Below are 7,528 nucleotides of genomic sequence, written 5' to 3'. Positions count from 1 at the left end.
AAACTCATAATATAACCATCATCAAACTTTAAGCGTGCGGACCCTACGGGTTCGAGAACTATGTAGACATGACCGAGACATGTCTCCGGTCAATAACCAATAGCGGAACCTGGATGCTCATATTGGCTCCTACATATTCTACGAAGATCTTTATCGGTCAAACAGCATAACAACATACGTTGTTCCCTTTGTCATCGGTATGTTACTTGCCCGAGATTCGATCATCGGTATCTCAATACCTACTTCAATCTCGTTACCGGCAAGTCCTTTTGCTCGTTTCGTAATACATCATCCCGCAGCTAACTCATTACTTGCAATGCTTGCAAGGCTTAAGTGATGTGTATTACCAAGTGGGCCAAGAGATACCTCTCCGACAATCGGAGTGACAAATCCTAATCTCGAAATACGCCAACCCAACAAGTATCTTTGGAGACACCTGTAGAGCACCTTTGTAATCACTCAGTTACGTTGTGACGTTTGGTAGCACAAAACGTGTTCCTCCGGTAAACGGGAGTTGCATAATCTCATAGTCACAGGAACATGTATAAGTCATGAAGAAAGCAATAGCAACAAACTAAACGATCAAGTGCTAAGCTAACGGAATGGGTCAAGTCAATCACATCATTCTCCTAATGATGTGATCCCGTTAATCAAATGACAACTCATGTCTATAGCTAAGAAACGTAACCATCTTTGATTAACGAGCTAGTCTAGTAGAGGCATACTAGTGACACTTTGTTTGTCTATGTATTCACACATGTATCATGTTTCCGGTTAATACAATTCTAGCATGAATAATAAACATTTATCATGATATAAGGAAATAAATAATAACTTTATTATTGCCTCTAGGACATATTTCCTTCACCCCCTCCTCCCCGACATACATGTACCTCCACCTCTGCGCAACAACATCCCCTTCACATGACATCAACGCCGTGAACATATATTAGTCATGTCAGATCCAGTGTCCGACGACCGACGCCATCCTTCGATTTGTCGTCGGCGCCACTTCGAGGAAGAATATTTCTTACCTAAGATATTTGCTGCGGGCTTTCTCGGTCACGAAATTTTTTGGGAGCACCCTCAGGTGTCTGATTTTTTGTGTGTATATTAGTCACTTTCTTTTCTCCCCGTGAGATTTTAATCTACGGATATATTCCAGTCACGTTTTTTGTTCTGTACAACGTGAATGCATGCCAGCCAACTGACTAGCTGCCAGCTTCCGGCCTGTAGCTATCCATCTGCTACGGTCCATTGCTAATTAAAATATTTGATCAAATTAAGATGGTAAACACGTAAAGGGGTTTGAGCTACCTTCTGCTACGGCCCATTGGTAATTAAAATGTTTGATAAAATTAAGATGGTAAATGCATAAAGAGTTTTGGCAGGCAAACAAAATCTGTTGCAAACTAAAGCACTGCATGAAATTAAAATATGGCAGCTTTTTTACAATGAAAAGAATACCCATTTAAACATGCAAGATACACAGATTTTCACTCGTATTGTGCAAGAACAAATATAAACTGGTGTAACTTCAATAAGAATTATGATTTAAGTGTATCAATTACTAGAAAATCCATTTAAGTTGTTAACATCCATTAAATAGTGTCACCCGAATGCATCATTAAACTGCACTGGACACAAAAATATAGGAGGAACTCCAACGGAAAAAAAAAATATCAACAACGAAAACAGTAATAAAAGGAGCCACAAACATTAGCACATGTGAGAAAAATAAACAATCTTTTCCTGCCATTCTTTTTATTCTTACGAGTAAACAAAGACATATACTAAAAGTATCATAAACAAAACAAAAAATTAGTCTAAGATGAAATGAATTAAGAGCATTGGTATTACCCTAATAGGAAAACAGTAAAATCAAACGATGAAAAACTTGCACACATATTAGGTATAACTTGCACTATTCCACAATATGGTTGCAAAAGCATATAATGGTGTAACTTTTAGACAATATGATTTGCACACATATTGCGTAAAACATGCAAGCATACCGTGCTATAGCTCAAGAAACACAATATAAAAATATTATTGCAAATAGTACACAATCCAAATCTATAGGGTGTTTTTGGCACTTCTGAGGGAAAAAGGACATGGCAAGCATGCATATGCGTCCGTGCTACATCTATGGATAGCTACACATGCAGCTTGCTGCGAGGGACTATATATCAATTTAAATCATGCATCACGGAGCCGGTTTGTGGATGATACGACCTCTATGGCTTCTCCAAGAGGCCATGCGGCTTCGATGAAGTATTCACCGTACTTCACCTTCTCTGCCACTATGATCTCTTTTGTCGGCTCCAAACCTGCATATACCTCATATCAGCTAAACCAAGTCTAGTTGATTGGCCTCACATTGCCATTAAACACCAACAGCTGTACCAAAATCCATTCATCGATCAACGAAAACTAAACAGTGAAGACTAATATATATTTGCAGCTGCTTACGGAATCCATCCACGAGCAAGGAGTACTGGTAGATAAGATCCATGCAAATGTAGGGCGTGTCAATAGCTCGGACCCTTGGGTATGCATCCTTCGCTTCCTTGAAGCTCAGCGGGCAAATCTTTCTCTGCCGCGTCCCTCCACGCCGCAGGGGTGGTCTTTGCACTGCTAGCCTCGCTGTCGATCAAGCCAACCTGTTGGCCACACACACACACACACACACACACACACACACAGAGAGAGAGAGAGAGAGAGAGAGTTCATCAGTTCTTGTAGCCAACACTAATTCACATGCATCCAGATTAATTAATTGGTTAGTGGTTCCCTTTAACCTGTGATGCCGTGTAGTAGAAGCTGGTGGTGATGTAGAGGTCGGCCAGGCCAGCTCCACCGCCGCCACTCCACACGCCGTTGAAGGTGCAGTTCTTTGTTTCACAGGGTGCATTCAACTTTAGTGCTTTGGTGACGTCCTCTCTGCACTTGACATATGCTGCTCCTTGTGGTGGAGCTATAGCGTCGTATTGCTCTCCATTGTAGGTGTATTTACCTTCATTCAAGGATAAATATGCGTTAGACGGAGATTTCCTTGAGTATGTACTTACTCAACCAAAGGAAGAAGGTGACCATGTACCGTTGAATCCGCGCAACATGCAATAGTTGAATGGTCCATTACTTGCCTTGAAAATCTCTACTCGAGAAGCCAGTGCACCGTAGTGCAAGTAGCTGAAATGGAAACATCCTTAGATTTCATAGGAGCTCACAGTTTTAGACGTAATCTAGTATCTCAAAGTAGTAAATTAATGCAAGCAAAATAGTACTAGACACTAGGTAGTACATATAATTAGATTCCGGGACGAAGCCAAAAAAGTCTAATGTCGTCATATATATGACCGTGGGGTCATCTTCTATAAGTGAAGAGTGGTTAGTGCTAAGCTAGAGAAGGATTTTCTAATTTCACTGGGGCCAACTGACCCCAACCTACAAGGCAACTCCGTCCCTGAGCAAATTGTATCATTATTACTCCCTCCGTTCCTAAATATAAGTCTTTTTAGACATTTCAAATGGACAACAACATATGGATGTATGTAGACATATTTTAGAGTGTAGATTCACCCAGTTTGCTTCATATGTAGTCACTTGTTAGAATCTCTAGAAAGACATATATTTTGGAATGGAGGGAGTAGATAATATTTGATTCCTAAACAGAAGAGACACATACATACAGGGGGAGGGAGCTCCTTGCAAGACACCGTGACATTTGGATGCTCCATCGTTACACACTTATCACCACGCACAGAGTAGGGCTTTCACATTGATCCCAAAAAAGAAAAGAAAAAAAGAGAGTTTGGCTTTCACATCACGCTCCATTCTGTTTTGGCTTAGTTGACATAGACCCTAATTTTAATATACTACTCTATTCCTATTTCCTATTTTGTTTTTATCCTGAGAAATAGAAAACTCTATTTACCTGATATATTTCTAATTTCCCATTATCTATAATATTTCTGCTTTTGTATTCACCTCGATGCCTTGCACGTGTGTGAAACCACCACAACACAATCCAAAACCATTTTGCTCTGATGTGAGACTTAGTATTGCGGACCTAGTTCGGCATTGCGATGGATTGTTATAATTTAGATCTTCCGACAAGCATTCTCTATTTTAAAATAAGCTTAGCACAACATGGTTCTATTTGAATTGAGGATCCATCATGTATGACTCGAGAGCTTAGGTATGAACAAATGAACTTTTGCTTCCGTGTATTCTTCACATACCACTTGTTCCACTAGTATGCCTTACATAATATTAGTTCTGAGTCCGAATTTCTTTACCATTGTACTAATATATAACTATGTATGATTGTTAGTTATGTCATACAACTATAACCTGTTCTATATATTGCTGCAGAAAGAGTAATAGTTGGTTTTACATGATATATTTCTAACCGAGTCGGCGATTCTGTTATCCTAGAATCATGTCCAAAATTAACCGGTGTATATGTGCCTGCAATCCTTGTTTAGTTCAAAATTTACCACCGATCAAGCATTGTAGCATTGCACCAATTAAGATCCATGTAAGTAAACTAAAAGAGGAGCTTAATTAGGGAAGCTATATGTATCATAGGGCCTTGTAGAATTGCAGTAATTAAGACCAACGTAGTAAGTAAAATAACAAAGGAGAGCTATAGGGTCCAACCTGTAAGCATAGACATTGTAGTTTCTTCCTTTGAGATACTCTTTGGTGACGTACGGTTCCTTCCCGTCAGACACTATGGGAGCGGCGGCAGCAGCAGCTGAAGAGATGGCATATGTCATCTGCACGGACCCACCTCCAAGGTCAATCACACCTACTGTCTTGACGTAGTCTCCTCCCAGTTTACCCAACAAATAATTTAGAGCAACCTACGTACAATATTTGTGTAACATCGGTAAATACGGAGTATGCATTTGTATGTAATGTATATACACAGATAGATGAAGTAATTAAGGCCATGTAGTAGTAGCGGTAGAGCAGCAGCAGCAGCAGCAACACCAACAGCAGTAGTACTAGTAGCAGCAACAACAACAATAGCAGTGGTAGCATATACCCATATGTAAGATCCTTCCTGAGATCCCTCGATAACATTGATCCAACTAGGATTGTACTGAAATTTGCTCTTGCTGTGGATAACATCCCTGACCTGTAATTTAGGAATAGGTTCAACAAGTCAGATTTTCAATCTTAACATCCATTGAAACAAGAAGAGAATATACTTCTCTATGTGCGTATCTCCGTCAAAAAAATGTGCTCAACCCAAGGCCTCTGACAGTGGTTAGTATCATATACTAGTATTTTAGTGATGATTTTCTTTTTCGCAAAAAGTGTATGATTTTCTTGACATTGTTTGTTTTGAGGTTGCTTACCACATACACCATGTGGCGTGCATGATTTCCATTGCATAGTAATATCATAGTCTAGTCTAGTATTATAATGCCACTTTATTTCTTGTTTTTAGAATTTTGGTGTGAAGTTGCGTACAGATTTATTTGTTGTTATTTCTTCTTATTCTATGCCCTATATCATAGTATCGTTAATTATAGTAACACATCATCTTTGTCTTGAGTGGCACTGCAGGCCATTCTTATGATACTTGTGTAGGGAGAAGTCTAAGAGATGAAAAATACTGCTTCAAGAATTTGCTCTGCCTTGTCATCCCCGATAAGCCTGAGTCCGGCCGTGGCCGGCACATCCGAATATTAATTTTAGTCAAGATTTTTGTTCAGATCTGAATTTCGGCTTTGTTGGTAGCTAGTGATTTTCATTCTCATCTGTATTACTAGTTAATTACGAACGAACCCCTAATTTAACGGGTGTTTCTCCCATGAGCCACCGAGGCACAGTGCTCTTGGCCTTGTCAAGCAGAGGTATGATAGACTTGGCCGCTTCTTGTGGCCGTCCGGCATATGAACTCAGTCCCGGTTCCACCTGCACGCACCAACAGATTAGAAGGGGTGAGAAAGAAACAAGAACATAGATGTGAACAAAGATGTTAAATGAACTCTGGGAGAGTTGTCATATGCGTGATCACCATCCGTCGTATGGAGTGTGCTCCATATGAATACGGAGGCTATTGGGTTTCTGCGCAAACTTAAAGTCTCGGTATCTTACTTTCATAATTATGGAACCCACTTGTCAATAGGACATCTTTTTTCCAATCATCTTGCCATTCTACGGAAGGTGGGGACCACATGAAATTTTCTTCGCGCCACATGTAATATACACGCAACTATTATAAGGAATGCGGTCCAAATGAAAACCCCGGGTCACCATATATGGAGGCTAAGAAACCATATATGAAGGGCACTCAATAAACTATGACGATCTCGTCAGGTATGACGACTCTGCTAGTGTCATTTTTAGCAAAATCACAGTAATGATGGTTAATATGGTGATCGAACCGATATAGCTATTCTGCTAGAGTTTGCTCTTACGTGGTTTGTGTGTCATATATACCTTGGCATAGAGCTCGATGTCGTCGCCGATCTCGACGAGGTCCATCTTCTTGTCAAACTGAAAGACATGGACACGCGTGCCCGTGCTACCAGCGTCAAAGATCACGGCGTACTTCCCTGGCGTCGCCACCAGCTTGGGCTCCTCGAGAATGACGCCGGCCTTCCGTCCGAGCACTGCGTCGGCGAAGGCAGAGCTGGCGGACGAGGAGACCAGGAGGAGGAGGAGGAGGATGCCCAAGGCATGAGCCATCGCGAGCTGCTGCTGTGTAGTAGCTACTGCAATTGCTCGAGTGGGTATGCTTTTAAAGGGGTGAGAGGGTGGGGCCAGGACTTTTACATGAGCATCCCCGGGATTTAGTTGGCCGTGCGACCGAGGCCCTACTGCGCAACTCAACAGTCCGAAATGGGCTACCTTCGTATGGAACATCTGCAGTACTCTACGTGATAGTACTACGGATAACACTAGCGCAACGTGTGTCGTGAAAGGATTTGGATGGGGTTGTTGGATCCGACGGACCTATATGTGGCTGCGCTGGACTCCAAAAGAAGAAAAGATCTGACGAAATTACAAAGTTTGCTAGTTGCTAATCAAGTATGGATCCAAATCAGTTGCTGTCTGGCCCCGGCCGGGGCCTGGAGTATCCCCATGCGTTCCATGTTTACATATTCTAGCGAGAGGGACCCTTTAGGAACTACGTACTGCCTATCGAGCGTTCGACACCGACGCATGGATATCCCTCCATACGAGGGGTCGGTTCTTGCGCCCTCGTCGCTCTCTCTCTCTCGTTGGGACCGAGCGCAATATTTTCTTTCTCCCGCAAAAAAATAATATATTTTTCTTCTTTTTTTCTTCAGTATAGTCATCATACGAATGACGCCATTATATTTAGTCACATCAGAACATCTATGAGACTAGGAACAGACTCATGCTTTGCCACACCGGTCCTTTTTTGTGGTTTATCCATTGTTGTGTGTTCGCGCGCGAGCTATTTTGTGTTGTTGTTTTCATTGTTTTGGTGGGGTGGCTGCGGTGAGAGAGATCCATCGGAAGCGTATATATGGCAAAA

General features: G+C 41.5%; 1 pseudogene; it reads right to left on the bottom strand.

The window, feature by feature from the left end:
• Nucleotides 1-2,020: 2,020 nt before the first annotated feature.
• LOC125530668 lies at nt 2,021-6,758 on the bottom strand (annotated as a pseudogene).
• Nucleotides 6,759-7,528: the final 770 nt, after the last annotated feature.

This window comes from Triticum urartu, unplaced genomic scaffold (genome assembly GCF_003073215.2).
Source record: "Triticum urartu cultivar G1812 unplaced genomic scaffold, Tu2.1 TuUngrouped_contig_6477, whole genome shotgun sequence".
Classification (NCBI taxonomy): domain Eukaryota; kingdom Viridiplantae; phylum Streptophyta; class Magnoliopsida; order Poales; family Poaceae; genus Triticum; species Triticum urartu.
Note: the sequence above shows the minus strand (reverse complement) of the source record. Positions and strands in the feature narration are given on the sequence as shown.